This window comes from Falco cherrug, chromosome 2, assembly GCF_023634085.1.
Source record: "Falco cherrug isolate bFalChe1 chromosome 2, bFalChe1.pri, whole genome shotgun sequence".
Taxonomy (NCBI): Eukaryota; Metazoa; Chordata; class Aves; order Falconiformes; family Falconidae; genus Falco; species Falco cherrug.
In genome coordinates, this window is record NC_073698.1 from 84,659,192 (window position 1) to 84,674,386 (window position 15,195).

A 15,195-nucleotide genomic window follows, 5' to 3' on the forward strand; every position below is an offset into this window, starting at 1 on the left:
CTGGGTTCCTATTCGAGATTCCCATTATGATGTCTCTTTGTGCTTCAGTTTTTTTAAGCACTGAGTTATTAAGTAATTTTAAAATTATTTGTGGTTGGAAGGTAAATTTAATCACTTTTTTTTTTTTTTTTTTTTTTTAAGTTGTCCACACAATGTAACCATCAGTGACAAAGAAACCATTGAGGTGCAGGAGCATGTCTAGAGAAGGGCAACGGAGATGGTGAAGGGTCTGGAGCACAAGTCTTGTGAGGAGCAGTTGAGGGAACAGGAGTTATTTAGTCCAGAGAGGAAAGGAAACTCAGGGGAGACCTTACTGTTCTCTACAACCACCTGTAAGGAAGTTGTAGCAAGGTGGATGTCAGTCTCTTCTCCCATGTAATAAGTGATAGGAAAAGAGGAAATGGCCTCAAGTAGTGCCAGGGGAGGTTTAGACTGGATATTAAGAAAAGATTTTTCACTGAAGGGTTTGTCAAGTACTGGAACAGGCTGCCCAGAGAGCTGGTGGAATCACCGTCCCTGGAGGTGTTTAAATAACACACTTAGGAACATAGTTAAGTGGTGGACTTGGCAGATCTAGGTTAGTGGTTGGACTTGATGATCTTAAAGGTCTTTTTCCAGCCTAAATGATTCTATATGATCCTGTATGTCATCTCTTTAAGGGATGAAATTGTGTGAAAATTAAGTTCCTCCAGATGCTCTAAAAGCTCCTGAATTCTGTGGTCAGGTCTGAAAAAAAGGTCTAAAATCTGGACTATACCAGCATGCTTTGAAACAGGAGTTTCGTCTGCAGAGATCCTGCAGGTTATAGCATTTCCTTCCGTAGGAAGGGGCATGTTGGTAGGGAACACGAATGCACAAAGTTGTTGCTTTGGAACAGGAAGTAGTTTTAATCGCTCTTAAGGTGAAACCTTTAAAAAATTTAATAAAACATTTTTACAAATGCCAATTAGTTGTCTTTGCTGTTTTCACCTTTCAGAAATAGATTTAATTCTGCCAACTAAGTTACCAAATAATTGTAGATCATAACTTTATTTGTTAGAATATTCTCTAAGACAATGAAAGCATATTTGAGAAAAAACAGAGTGGGCTTTTTTTATTAAGGCTTTTCCAAATGGGATATGAGCTAGGCAGAAAATGAAGGTTTAGAGATAACATTTATAGTAGAAATTAATTTTTATAAATAAAAGTGTATTTGTTTCTGAAAATAACTTTTAGACAATATTTGACTCTACCTTATTGTAAGCTGGAACACAGAATACAGTATAAAGTATGGAATTGTAGTATGATTAATTCTTTCCATACAGGATAGCATTTAACTTACAAAATTTTACAATTCAAAGTTGTTGGAATAAGACATCTACGCTTAGCAGCAGTTACCACAAAAACAAATTTCAGCTATGTTAATTTCCAGAAGAATTTTCAAAAATTACTGATGCATTTCAGATGTTGTAATTGCAGAGCACTGTTGATCCTTCTGGCAATCACTACTGTACTGCTTTTGATGTGGACTTTCAGGCAGTTATGAGGTTAAAAAACAATCTCGAAGGAAATGAGAATTCCTTTGGCCTATAGGACATTTTGTTCATTCCTTCTAATTATGGGGCTGCAGTACATGGAGTTTTTGAGATGATCAATACTTTGAAAACTCTGTGCTGTTTTATCATCTGTGCTGAGTCTCATGAAAAATTAACACTTTTTACCAGCACCTGAACCAAATCAATAGTTAAGGTAATGAATTCTTGCTATTTGACAGATCATTTTATTACACAGGTAAAATTTGGGGACTACATGGCTCATAAGATCTTATTCTTGGTGAACTGAGAATTGCAGGTAATTAAATATTTATAGTGCTTGCATTGAAGGGATTCAGATTATTCTCTTGCTTTAGGACAGATTGAGTTGAGATATTTAGAGTAACCCTTTGTGACTTAATACACTGTGACACGGCACAGCTATCCCAAACAGATCCTATCTGTAACATAAAAAGTTATATTTTACAGATACATATTTACAAAGAAATCAATACTCCACCCTTTAAAAGACTGTGCTTTGGAGAAATAATAAAAAAAAAAAAAATTCTGTGGCTAAAGCTTGGGCCTTAGAAGCAAAAGTGTTGGGTTTGAGTCCTGTTTATAGCCTCGATGTTTCATTTCCTCCTCTAGATAATGATACCAAGGTTTCTTGTCACACAGTTCAGTAATAGACTAGAGTTTTACTCAGCACTTAGAACTGTGACGCTTTAATTTGTATTAGGTCTTACAGGCATTATTAAAATAACAGTTTTAACTATTGTTCTTACTCTTGAAAGAGATCAAGTAGTTTGGTATGTATGTATCACTTACAAAGAGTTATTTTGAAAGTAAGGTTGAGTATGGGATAATTTGCTTCACGTTGACCTTCACTCCTTGTCTAGATGATTGCCTCATCTCCTGGGGGATTAATAAACTGCCATCTATGCTCATGTGGTCCCCGTATTCCCAAGTGCATGCTTCAGCAAGTTTGGTCAGACATACTCTTTGAGTCCTGCTGAAAGTGTAATGCAGGTATTCCCATGGTGGTGAGGAATTCTACATACATGCAGAACATAGCTGGGTACCTACATCGCGTTGCCTTCTCATATATATTGTCTACAATCCGTTTGTTGCAGTGATTGTATCACTAAGATGATCAAAGGGACCCAAAACAAAACAGTTTTCAAAGTTAACTGAAATACTTTCATTTTGAAACATGGATGGTTACCTCAATATAGAAAACTGATGTTTGGCCACTTATTTGAATGCTCGTTCTACAGCTGCCTACAGTAGGAGCTTGGTGGGGTTTATTTTGTTGTCTTCCTTTCATTTTATTTAGTCTTTTATAGCAGGGAAAATGATGCAGTGACACCGCCTTTGTACAAAACTACAAATTTGTATGTCATCTGAAGAAATTATCTTGACCGTGATAATAAAAATAAGTATTTAAAAGTGGAGATAGAGGAGATAGAGAACTTTTTGTGTCAAACATTAGTGAAAGGAAAACAAACGCAAGAAATGGCAAATAAAATGTTAAAGCTGGGGTTTTAATCACCAGTGAGACCTGTGAGTTGACTTAAAAGTGCAAATGCAAGCACCGAGGCAGTAGTTTCTTAATTCTAAAAGAGATTTTAAGGTAAAGGCAAGAGGGAATTACATTAACAAGCTCATTCCCTTCAAACATATGAACAGAAGATGTTCTAGTCAGGTGCACATACCATGCATATCTAAGAGTCTGTAGTCACTTCCAATGTTTCTAATAACTTCAAAATACATTGTCTAGCTTCCACTTAATTATTTTGTTGTTTAGGCAAAGAAAACCACTTTCACTGACAAAGAAGAGTCACTTCCACCATGCAAGGATATTGCAATTTGGTTTTAATATATATATCCCCCTCAAGTTTAATTTCTCTTCAAAAAAACAAGATTCCTAGTCAGTCAGGGAAGCGTGGGAATGTGCTTCAGCAGACTTGGGATCAACTCTAAGTACTGTCAGGGGCTTGCTAAATGCCTTTAGGGAAATCACCTTGCAGTCATCTCCTTATGTATGAAGTGCTTTCAGAGCTGCTGCTGAGTTCTGTGTGATGCAAGTAGCATTATATTAACATACACTCTATTCCAATCAGGATGACAAAATTAAGTTTTGAAGATATTTTCTAAGTCTGTTTTATGCTTTAAGAGACAGTTTTAATACTGGCAGAGCAAAAGAATAAGACTATCCCAGCAAAACAACTGACCATAATGTCACTATACATTAACAAATATACCCCTTAATTACTTTAAGATTAGTATAATGAGAAGGCCGCACAGATGTTCTAATGCTTTATTTATTTTACAGGTTTTGCATTTTGAAAATACCCAAAAAAATGTTAATGGTGATCAATTGAAAATTAACTAACTGCTAATGACCACAAAGGTGGATAATTAGGTCCTTCAAAAAAAAAATTGAGAAGCTGATTTCTTGCTTAATTCTTTTATAAACTATGGAATATATTTGGATATATATGGGATATATATGAATATAACTGATAAGGGCAGAAAAGACTATATAATAAACAGGAGTAAAATGTAAGAAAGGTCATAATTTTAGCATGTGGTAAACTGCAATCTAGATTTATCAATTTACAGAACATCACAATGAGACTGAAAATGAGAAGATAGTGCTGTATTTTTACCTGTTTTTTTTTATAGGCAAACATTATTAATTCTCGTGGATGTTTCATTTATTTTTCACTGTCATGTATTTTCTTCTTGAAATTTCCATTTCCTCTAATCATTAAAAAGATGTTTGTGTTTCAGTTCCATAAAGCAGTCTGTACACACCTGTTTCTACCTAAGTCAATGTATTAACTGTATCTTTCCCTCACACTGTATTTAGTTATGTACTATACAGCTACACCTTATCATGGTGATCCTATAGTATATGTATTAGATGAATCTGTCAGGGAAGCTCGTTCAGGGACAATCATAAGCAAAAATTAGAACCCTTAAAATACCTGTATTAATTTTACTATGTCTAAACAATGAAGTTGTACATCTCTTCTGTGGCAAACATCATAGGTAGAGTGATAATCCTGTGAATAATGTATGAGAAAAATGAAAAGCAAAATGAACTGTATAATTTCCTCTGATACACTGTATCTAGTATTTGTGTGAACATGCAGTCTACATGTGAAAACCTTCTGATTCTTACTGTATATCTGCATAATTGTACCTCTGTAAGGGCACCATAATTCTGCATAAATCAGTGGTGATTTAGGTAGTATTTGGGTTTAGGAAGGCACTGAAAATAACAGACACTACAGTGATCCCTAATGCTACTATAATACTTATCAAAGAGTTACACTAGGAAATCAAACAAATGTTGCCCTGTTTTAGACTATGGTATAACTGTATGGAAAAGGTGGCAACCAAGCCAAGCGGATGTGCAACAAAATGTTCTATCACTGAATTTTAGCAAGCAGTTGCACTTAATTGCGATGTAAACATGGTACATGCTTTTTTTACCTCCCTTCTTTTGCCACCAACTTCCCCTCTCGTCCCATGTATTTGCATTACAGTATACGTCACAGCGCTAATGAGGAATGTCTTCCACAATGCGCATCTTTATGATGTGCTGCACAAACACAGTTTTCAGGCAAAGATTTTCAAAAAGAGACATGTGAGTCACCATGCCTCAATTTACATCCAAAATCACGGCTAATCTTGGGAAAATAGCTACTAATACAGCTAGTGAAAAATCTTGGTTATATCAAGCCATAGACTTGACTCTAATCCATCTGGAAATGCTTGCTCTCTATTTACAATCATCCAGGAGTCGTTATTCTCTTCAACCCCTCATTCTTCTACCACCTCCTTTTTCTGGCAGCATTCCAACAGTTAAAAAATACTACAGATTTATTTAAATCCCATTTTCCAAAATGCAATGCAGTAATAGGAGTTTAATGAGGAACTTCATTATGTGTTCAACAGAGAGCTTTCTCACTGATCTTGCCACAAAAAAAAGAATCTTCCCCTCATTATTGGTGTCTTTCTGACTCAGGTCGGCTTTCATGTAAAAATAACACTAAGCTCACAAACTTGTGATGGAATGGCAGTTATATTAGACACAATTTTATTACCTCTTAGCAGTTATTTTTAGAAACCACAGAACAGCTTTTAACATGAGTGGCAGAGTAGCAAAGACAGAAAACATTGTTTGTAGTTGGATTTCTTTGAGGACATACAGAAGTACCAACACTTACGGGAGATGGAAACAAAGGCTTAAAAGACAACTAGTATTAACCAAGGAATGTCTAAAACATCTGTATTGATTTTCTGAACAAACCTTGTCAATTTGACATTATTTTAATTTTGAAAGTGCTGATGGGAGATTTCTTGATGTGAAAACCTGCAGCAACTCTGGCCTTCACTGCAGATCATGACAAGCCAGAACAGCATTAAATACGTTTCTCACTGCACGCTCCTGAGTATGTGTTTTAATCACTCTGAGGATTTCCTCAGTTTCTGAGGAATTGATGTCTGAGGAAGTGACAGACTAGAGATTTTTATTTATTTTTTTTTTTTTTTTATGGCTGGTGCAAAACAAAACCAAAACCAAAGATATTCTGTTTCTGAAAATTTTGAATCTTGTTTCATCCAATGTGCTATGGATTTGCACACAGTGACTTTGGTGTTCACTTAACTGACATTGCAAAAGTCAAAGGCAGGCAACACTCACTTTAAGAAATTCTGTAGCAGGATGCACCAACAAACCCTTCTGTTATGTTTTGTTCCTAAGATCTTTTCAGGAAGCCAGCAAGCTAACTTCCAGGGAAAATGAAAAGACAAGAAAGGAAGACCGTAAGTGTTTCCACATATCTAACAACAAAGCACAGTTAGTGCTGTGAGGTCAAAGTAATGTGATTTCTTTGTCTGGCAGGGATGAAAAAACTGCAGGTATTTACAAGGAGAAGGAAATTAAAACCATAATTAATGAAAATCAAAATTTTAGGCATTCTTTAGGTTGTAGAGACTGAATCTTCTAATAAAATTTCCATAGGTCAGGACAGGGGGTGATATCCATAAAATACATGAGGATATTTTAAACCATAATACTAAAGACTGAATGTTAATTCATAAACCCTATTCCATAGCGTAATGTTCTTTGTATTTTTATGGCTTACTTAACATAGTGCTGTTTGAAAGTTTAACTTCTATTGGTTTTAATCTCTTTGTTAATGAAGTATCACTTTAATAGTGAACATTTTTAATTTCTTAGAGCTCACATTTAAAATGTATTTGATTTTTTTGTGGTCAATGTTAAGTTCCTAAACTTATGTTTTACTCTTAAACACAAGTTGCCTGATCTGAAAGCTTTCTGAGCACCTACAAATTTTGGTAAATTCAGTTAGATTTGTGGGTTTTTAGCAATTCTGAAAAAAATAAGTTACCATTATTTTGGTGCTTAGTGATGGATTTGAAGACCTGAATAAAGACAAGGTTGTTAAATTTTCTTAAATAAACTAATGTAAATGTACTAATCACCACGTTGTTATACTAACAATCAGGAACTACAAAAATCAGAGAAACTCATACTTCAGAAAATTATTTTAAAGGCATAAAAATAGTAGCTGCTGCACAACAATCATTCTAGTTAGTCAACAGGCATTTAAATATAGTACTATAAGTTAAGAACCTGACTGAAAGAGTGTCATGTCAGAAGACACATCCCAGCAAATAAATTTTCCATTGCTATTATCTATTTTTGATGTAAATTTGGATTGCATTTGGGATGACTTGATATAATTTGGACATCTGTGGATAAAGCAAACAAATATTAACCACCGCCTCTTCTCCATTTTCTTCCATAGAGCTGAAATATATAATATAAAAACAAATTTCAAAAAACCCCAAACCTCCTAATCCAATGTTATCACAATAGCAGTGCTTTTTCATGAACACCCTCAAATATCCCCTTATGCACAATCTCCTTCCTCCTATTTTTCCTATCCCTTATTTTCCAGTTTTCAGTGTAACCCAATATGGTTCTTAGCCATTTCATACATTTTCTGTCATTTTTACATTCTCACCCTCAACTATTTAGACAAGACTTCTTATCAACTCCTTCTTTATACAAATCCTTATCTTAATTGATAGCATATTTTCTCATAAAGCATATCCCCACAGGTTGTGCTTGTTTTTCTTGGTTGACAGGTATGTCAAAAAGAACCTTTCTGGAATGCAGAAGAGACAGACATGTTTAGAGCAGCAAAGGAAGAGGAAGAAGGAAGACATGCTACAGACAGAAGAGACTTCTGGAGTAAGAAGGTGAGTTAAAGACAAGTAGAAGCTGAATGCAATGAGAAGTGGTGCTGCAGGCATCTGAGACTACATGAAGACAGAAGTGAGCAGCCTGACTTAGTTTCCTGTCAGTACCAGTTACAGCAGCATGCAACAGAATTAACAGTCTGCTATTTTCCATTTGTCTAAATGCAAACTTCAGAATTATATTTCTTAAATACAGGTCACTTGAATATACTTCAAAACAGTTGGATATTTCCATAGAAAATCCTTTTACCAAGACAGAAACTTGTATAGTTTCGCTGGTGAACAAGCATTAGAAATCAGAGATCAGTCAGAAGGTTTCTTGTTGCCTTGAAACTGGAAACTACCAAACCCTGGTTTATGTTGGTTCAAAATGAAGAGTATTTTAAGGAAGACATGCAAAATGAGGAATTCTATTTTCAAGGGCATGTCTGAGCTCAATTTTCATGGAAGATCCAATTATGAACATGTGGAAATGAAAAGCTTGATGCCTGTAGATCCAGTGCCACAAATGTCTATCATAGACAGTATGATTCATCCTTGGGAACCTGCTGTAAACGAGACTGCTAGGACTAAGGACACAGATTTGTCAGCACTCTTGAAATTTAGATCCCTTTAAGATCTTATCTGCTTCTCTAAAAATGTCAACAATCTCCATTTCATGTCAGTATTCACTCTAAAACTGCATTGGTCTCTCATGAAATAGGAAGAACCTTTATGTAAAAGGTCGTGTTGTACATGATTTCTTGATGTCTCTGATGATGTCCAGGTGTCCCTGCTTGAACATGGAGGTTGGACCAGGTGACCTCCAGAGGTCTAACCTCAACTATTCTGTGATTCTGAGATACAATAGGAAGGAGGTAATCCATGGTAACAAGAAGAGGTATCCATTCTCTGTCTGAGCCAGTGTTTAGGCCCTGTGTTCCAGACATCCCCAAGAAGTTAACAGAATTCAGTGCCTGCAAGAGCACACAAGTGTTCTCAGAAAGAGTGCTTGGCTTAAGCTGAAACCTTACTCCTGGTGTGGCAGAAGTCAAAAATTGCAAGTTGGAGATTGCTTCCTTTTTCTTAATAGAAAGCAACAGTAATTTTTTCTCAAGTAAAAAATAAAGGAATTCCTGAAGATATTTTTAAAGAAATAAATGTTTAACAGGCGTGTAAAACAGATGTCCTATAGAAGCTTTAGTTTCTACTAAGCAGCCAATGGTGGGATGTAGTTATGGTTACCAAATAGCTGAAGATAAGCATAGAGGTAGATCTATACTGTTTCTTTTGTCTCCTGGGGGAAAAAAATGACAGAACATAAATATTTTACAAAACTTTTCAGTCCTGCTTACATAAATTGCCTGGCATTTAAGAACCTTAAGATCTAATTAATTTTTTTTATTCCCTTCCCTTTTAAATTGGGAAGCTTTCTGCTCATATAGGCAGTTTTAAAACTATATTTTGTAAGTTATTTTTAAAATGGTAGTTTTAGTAACTCAAGAGTACCTAAAATACCTGATAGAGTACAGTGAGACTGTAAGTAAAATTAAACAGTAAAAATTCAAAAAAAGGATTTTCATAATTTTGCATTAGAACTAACAGAATAACTTCAAATTCCATTTCAGACTCACCATGTCATATTTCAAGAGTGCTGTTAACACCTGAAAAAACTTGGATAAAATCAGACACTTTTGTCAGAGTAGCTTACACGTTCTCTGCACATTTGTCAAGATAAACTATATATATTTATACTGTATGATAGCACCATATAACAAGTCATACCAAACACCATGCTTTCTTTATGCTTTATGTTTTTTTGTAGCAGGAGACTTTCAATAAATAAAAGGGCTTACCTTTAAAAATACTAGGCCAGGTGAGCAGCCTACAGAGTGCATATGGTTCATGGCACCATTGTGTATGTCCTGGTGACTTCTCTACTGTGGATTCTCTCAGGCGTTACTGACAGTGAATAAAAGCCATCAATTTGTTGTGCAACTTGTGAGCCTGCACATGAAATCTCTAGGTTTCTTGAATTACCTCCTGCATCCATGTTGGAAGGGGCTGCTGTTTGACTTCTGGAAGTGATCAGCCAGACAAGATAGGGAAGAGATATAAGGAGGCACAGACAAATAGGAAAGGGACATACTTTATGGAGAAGAGGCATATGGTAATGAAATAATGTGTCTAAGATCTTATGAGCTGTGTAAATCAGAAAAATAAGCAAACCAGACTTTGTTCCTGTGCTCTGGCCATAAAATATTTCTCACCTCTCCTACGTTTTCCCCTGAAACTTTTTCCTCCAATAGATGATTTTTTCCTTCTTATAAACATGCAATGAATGGAAATTTTATATTCTGCCTTCAACAAGTATCAGATACCTGTTAATGCTAATAAAAGCCGTGACAATCCCTTGACATTCTCCATTCCTTTGATATATAGAAAGCCCTATTTCACATGCCATCAAACATCAATATAGATGTCAACATTATCAGGTACAAAATATTCATTAAATTTCTTTTCCTGAAAAGTTTTGCAATGACTGCTATTGTTTCTGCTGCAGAAAGAGTCTGTATGATGATGGTGCTCTCTGTGATGGATGGCAGAATGTCAGGTAACTTCAACAGGCACTGACATTACAGGTGATCAAATTAATAGTGGTATGTTCATGTAGTTTGAGGTTCTGTGGCAGTGGCAGCTCTCCCTTTGACATCAGTGGTAGAACAAACCTAACCTTAGAGGATAAAAGAGACTGATCTCAGTCTTGGTGTTAGCATTAACGCCACCTCTCTCTGGCAGAACAGCCTGCACTGCTGTATAATTAATTTATAAAGATACAGTAGCCTGTTTAATCACACCAAGTGTCAATGTTGGCATTTTACTTGATCACGTAGATCCCCAAAAGACTAGAGCTTGTTTTGCTCCATGGCAGGATTTCAGTGCACAGACAGCTCTATAAATATTCCCTCAAAGCTATACTGTCTATACAAATTGCTGCGTGCTTTCAGGTGCTGTAGTATGATGTCACAGCACTTAAAGCAAGATACCAAAAGCAAGGATTGTGTTGGAGGGAAAAAGTAAACAATTTCAGGTCAAAATCAAGATTTCAGTTTTAAAAGGAACTCATCTTCAGTAAACCTGAGGAAGCAAGAAAGATGATCTTTTCAAAGGGACAGATTGAACCATCCTATGGGAATCTTATGTTGAAAGAGTTAATTTTTGCCCATTCTGCTATCTGAGCCAAACCTAAAGTTCTAACACATTTTTTACAAATGCCTTCCTCAAAGAAATTCAGCGAGATCTTCAATAGGGAAAAAAAGAGGGCGGACACTAGATTTCTTTTTCTTTATGAAAGAATACAGTATTACTGGGATGAAAAAAAAAAAATAGCATGTGTGCATGTGTGAGACTATACTGACATTCATCCACCCAGTGACTGTTGTTTTACCCATATTTCAGTAATATGTCAATCGTTTGTCAACACTTTAAAAATACCAGGTCTATATAACCAACAATTAAGATCCTAATTGTGGGAATGTAAATTCTGCAAACATTTGATTGATTTTGTTAGAAGGAAAAAGAAGAATAACAAAAAATATTAATAATCTGTGGACTTCTTACATTTGAAAAATTCCTATTTTCTTCTAAATTTTTCAGTATTCCTGGAAAGATTTCACCTTCAAAATACTTAATAGAACTAATGTTCATATGCAATTATTCAAATTGGAACTCCAAAACACAAGAATGCATATGCAGTCAGATAAACACACCTGGAAACATATGTTTAAGTTGGTAATTACTATCCTCTTGAATAGAATGTTCATATATTGTGTGAACATCAGAGATTACTAAATCGCCTCAGTAATTTTTGCCAAATTTTTATCCACATCATCTTTTTTTGTTTTCTCTTGAGTAAAGTTTCCAAAATTAAATTATTTCAAAAGCAAGAGACTCAATAATACAAAAATAAATATAGGAACAGAAAGAAATAGAGTCTTTTTGAGACTCAATTGATTTGCTAAGATAAACATTTTCTACTCATGATAGAGTATTTTTTTTTCCAAATATCTGTTTCATTAACATGGTCCAGAGTTGAATGAAAAGAATGTATAAAAAAATGCATATATTATAAAGTAACAATGGAGAATATCTGCATCATATAGTTATACTGGAGCTCTACTCTCAGTCTATAAACTGCTGTAGTGGGTTCTAATGATATTTTTTGCATTAAACTTTGGATGTCTAATTGTTTTGTACATACCAGAGTTAATTTTTCTTTAGTCATTTTTACTTTCATTGTCCTTTGAATTACATAAATCCTGAGTTTGATGCCGAACACTTTCTTCAAGAAAGAAACCCATCCAAAATACAAAGAAAATACCACAGAGCTCACTGAAAGCAGAAATTTATGCAAGTACTACATCGTTTTTAAAACGTGTTTGGGAGGATTTTTTTTATTTAGGTAAACACAATAAATATTGGTATGAACATCTGCTGAGAGACCTCCTCAAATCCCAGATCTCTTTGTCTTTTCCTTTCTACTGTTCTTTCCTGGCCTTTATATAGTGAGGATGTATTGATATTTCTGCCTAGACAGGAGGTGGTTACATGAGTAGAGCAGGGCACAAAGCTCAAACATTTAAAGGCATTTTCATGGGGAAAAAAAAAAAACCCAAACAAAACCAAACACCAAAAGACCACCTCCTAACCCTTTTCATGTAATTATTATTTATGGAAGGTTAAGACCCAGAAATGAATAATTACAAGGAACATGTAAAGTGTAGCAAATTGATGGAGACTTGCTGCCTAATTCTTTCATAAATCCTTTATGGCTCCATTTGAAAGCCTCAAGAAAGGTGTTAAAATGCAAATATTCCCTATGGACCTTTTGTTTTCTGACAGAGATGCCCAAGGGCTTCATGATGTACCTCACAAATTAGATAAGTTTTGGTTTTGTTGATTTGGGCCAACTGAGAAATGAAACTTTTGATGTTGCTAGCAGTTGAAATGAAGGTATTTTCTTAAGATGTAGCAAAGAAACACAGCACATCTTCATAGGATTCTCCATAGAAAGTTCTCAGGTTATTTCCTCTGCATTCTGTTACACAGAGAGAAAAAACATGGCTGATCTTACAGTGCATGTGAATTTGACACCAATATGCAGTGATTTCAAGGTGTTGATGCTGAAGTGACTATGATATGAATTGGACTACCATAGGCATTCAAAGGTCTTCTTATTTTAATGATACTGAAGAGAGAATGTTTTATCCAGAAGAAACTCTGTGCAGTTCAAAGGTACATACGTCTGGTACGACTCTCGGCTTTATATTTGCAAGCTTAAAACTCTCTTTCCTTTCTTTGTTTGGTAGTGGCAGAAAGAGTGTAGCTGTAGCCCATACTTCTCCCTTTCTGCCTTTTAAGTCTTTCAAAGCAGCTGAAACAACCTTCTGCATGTCAGTCACTTGATTTTTCAGACAGCAGTGTGGTCTCTGTGGAGTAGCAGGGCAGGACTTCCCCTTGCAGCCTGTTCCTAATTTAAATGCTTGCAGAATGGCAGTCAGAATGTAACCAAGCATTTTTGACAAACACAAATCAATCACAAAGTGTGTTGCAGTGCAGGTGAAGAACAGAAGATTGTACATTTCCTTCAACTATAGTTAGTTGTATTACTATCCTATAATGTATTATGTCAGATACCTACTGTTGCTGCACAGAGCCACTGCTGGATGAAGAAGATTTCACTTGTGGTAGTTCAAATTTAATTTTTTTTGCTACCCATAAACTAAAATTCTGATGGTGACACCTTTAAAAAAAACTCAGAAATTAGGCCAGACTTCTGAATTTCGATACTAAGATAGCAGAGCAAGGTTATTAAATGATCAATTTATAGGCTTAGAGAGGAAAGTTAAGTGACAGAAAACCAGACAGCACAGACTTGCTAAGAACAAATTATGTCAAACCAATCTAATTTCCTCCTCTGACAGGATGACTGGCTCAGTCAATGAGGAAGAAGCTGCAGTTGTGCTGTATATTGACTTCAGTAAGGACATTGATAATGTCTCATGTGTCATTCTCATAAGCAACATGCAGTGCACATGAAATTACCATACAAATGATTTTAAAACTTCACTTGAGCAGAAGCTGTCAGAGATTTTTTATTAAATAAAGGCACCAATTCTCATGGAGCTCAGCAGAGGTCTATCTTAGACCTGGTTCTAATCTATACTACACAGTGTGACAGTGTAGATAATACATTTACAAAATGCGTAGATGGCACCGCAGAGGGTAGTGCAAATTCTTTAAGAACTGGCACCAGATTTAGAAATATCTTCATCAGTAGAAGAAATGATCCAAACAGACAATGAGATCCAGTGGAAAGTCGTCCTACCTTTCAGGAGAAAGCAAATGTTTAAATGCCTATATACGGTACAATTAGGTAAGAAACAATATTGTAGAAAAACTGTCTAAAAGATTTAATGAATGACAAGATAAAAATTAATTACAAATATTGAACTGTTGGATAAACTGCATTTTATTTCAGAATTATCACATTTAAAACATGGACAGAAATTATTCTGCTCTACTTAGTGCTGATGAGGCCTCACGTGACTACAATTTAAAGAAATGTAAATGTAGGCAAATCCAGGGGAGAGTAGCAGGACAAAACTTTTAGTAAGAGTGACATTTAAGAAAAGGAAGACACATTTAAATCATTTTACAAATGGGAAGATAAATGAGGAGAACATGTAGTCTTCCCCTATAGAAGATAGTATACTAAAAAGGCAAGTAAATAAATGCTTGTTCTCTGTGCTGTGCTTGCAGAGCAGGGCAATAAAATACTGACTAATAGGTAGTAAGGGAGATTTAGGAATATGTTCTAAAGATACAAAGCAGTGATTTGAACCAGCTACTGATGCAGATGTGGAATTGTTTCACTGGAGTTTTTTACAAATGGGTTTGGTATGTGCTGGCCTTTCTTATTCACTCACTTCAACATTTATGTGATTATTCAAAACATGGCTTCTTTTTTCTTGTAAATTGCATGCTTCAGGAACATATTTCACTTTACCTTTTTTGTTACAATATTTTATAGTTTCTTACAAATAAGAGGTGGCTAGATTTAAAGCTTATAGAATTTTCTCTCCACGTATCAAATGCCATTTCTAAATTCTTTGGGATACTGTGGAAAAATACAACATATCAGCAAACTATTATAACAAGAAAAAAAGAAATCAAGAGGGAAGATTTTCAAAAGTCATAGACTTTTTACACTGTTCTCGTTGTCAGAAAAGTGGTTGGCTTTATTCCCCTATCCACCACTGACCGTGTTCAGATGGTACTGGATTATGTCTTTCCCCTCACCTCATATTATTTTACACAGTAGGGTTTCTACAGC

General features: G+C 35.3%; 1 long non-coding RNA gene across 2 annotated transcripts in view; it reads left to right on the top strand.

Annotated features, from left to right (window-relative positions):
• The window catches only part of LOC114017409 (uncharacterized), a 29,136-nt gene extending 18,928 nt beyond the window's left edge, over positions 1-10,208 (top strand). The window contains exons 1-2 of one of the 2 annotated variants that reach the window (XR_008730968.1): positions 6,218-6,353; positions 7,707-10,208. This is a non-coding gene — a long non-coding RNA (uncharacterized LOC114017409). Of the gene's footprint in view, positions 1-6,217; positions 6,354-7,706 lie in introns of those variants that run through there. The other variant, XR_008730969.1, reaches the window with a different exon arrangement.
• Positions 10,209-15,195: the final 4,987 nt, after the last annotated feature.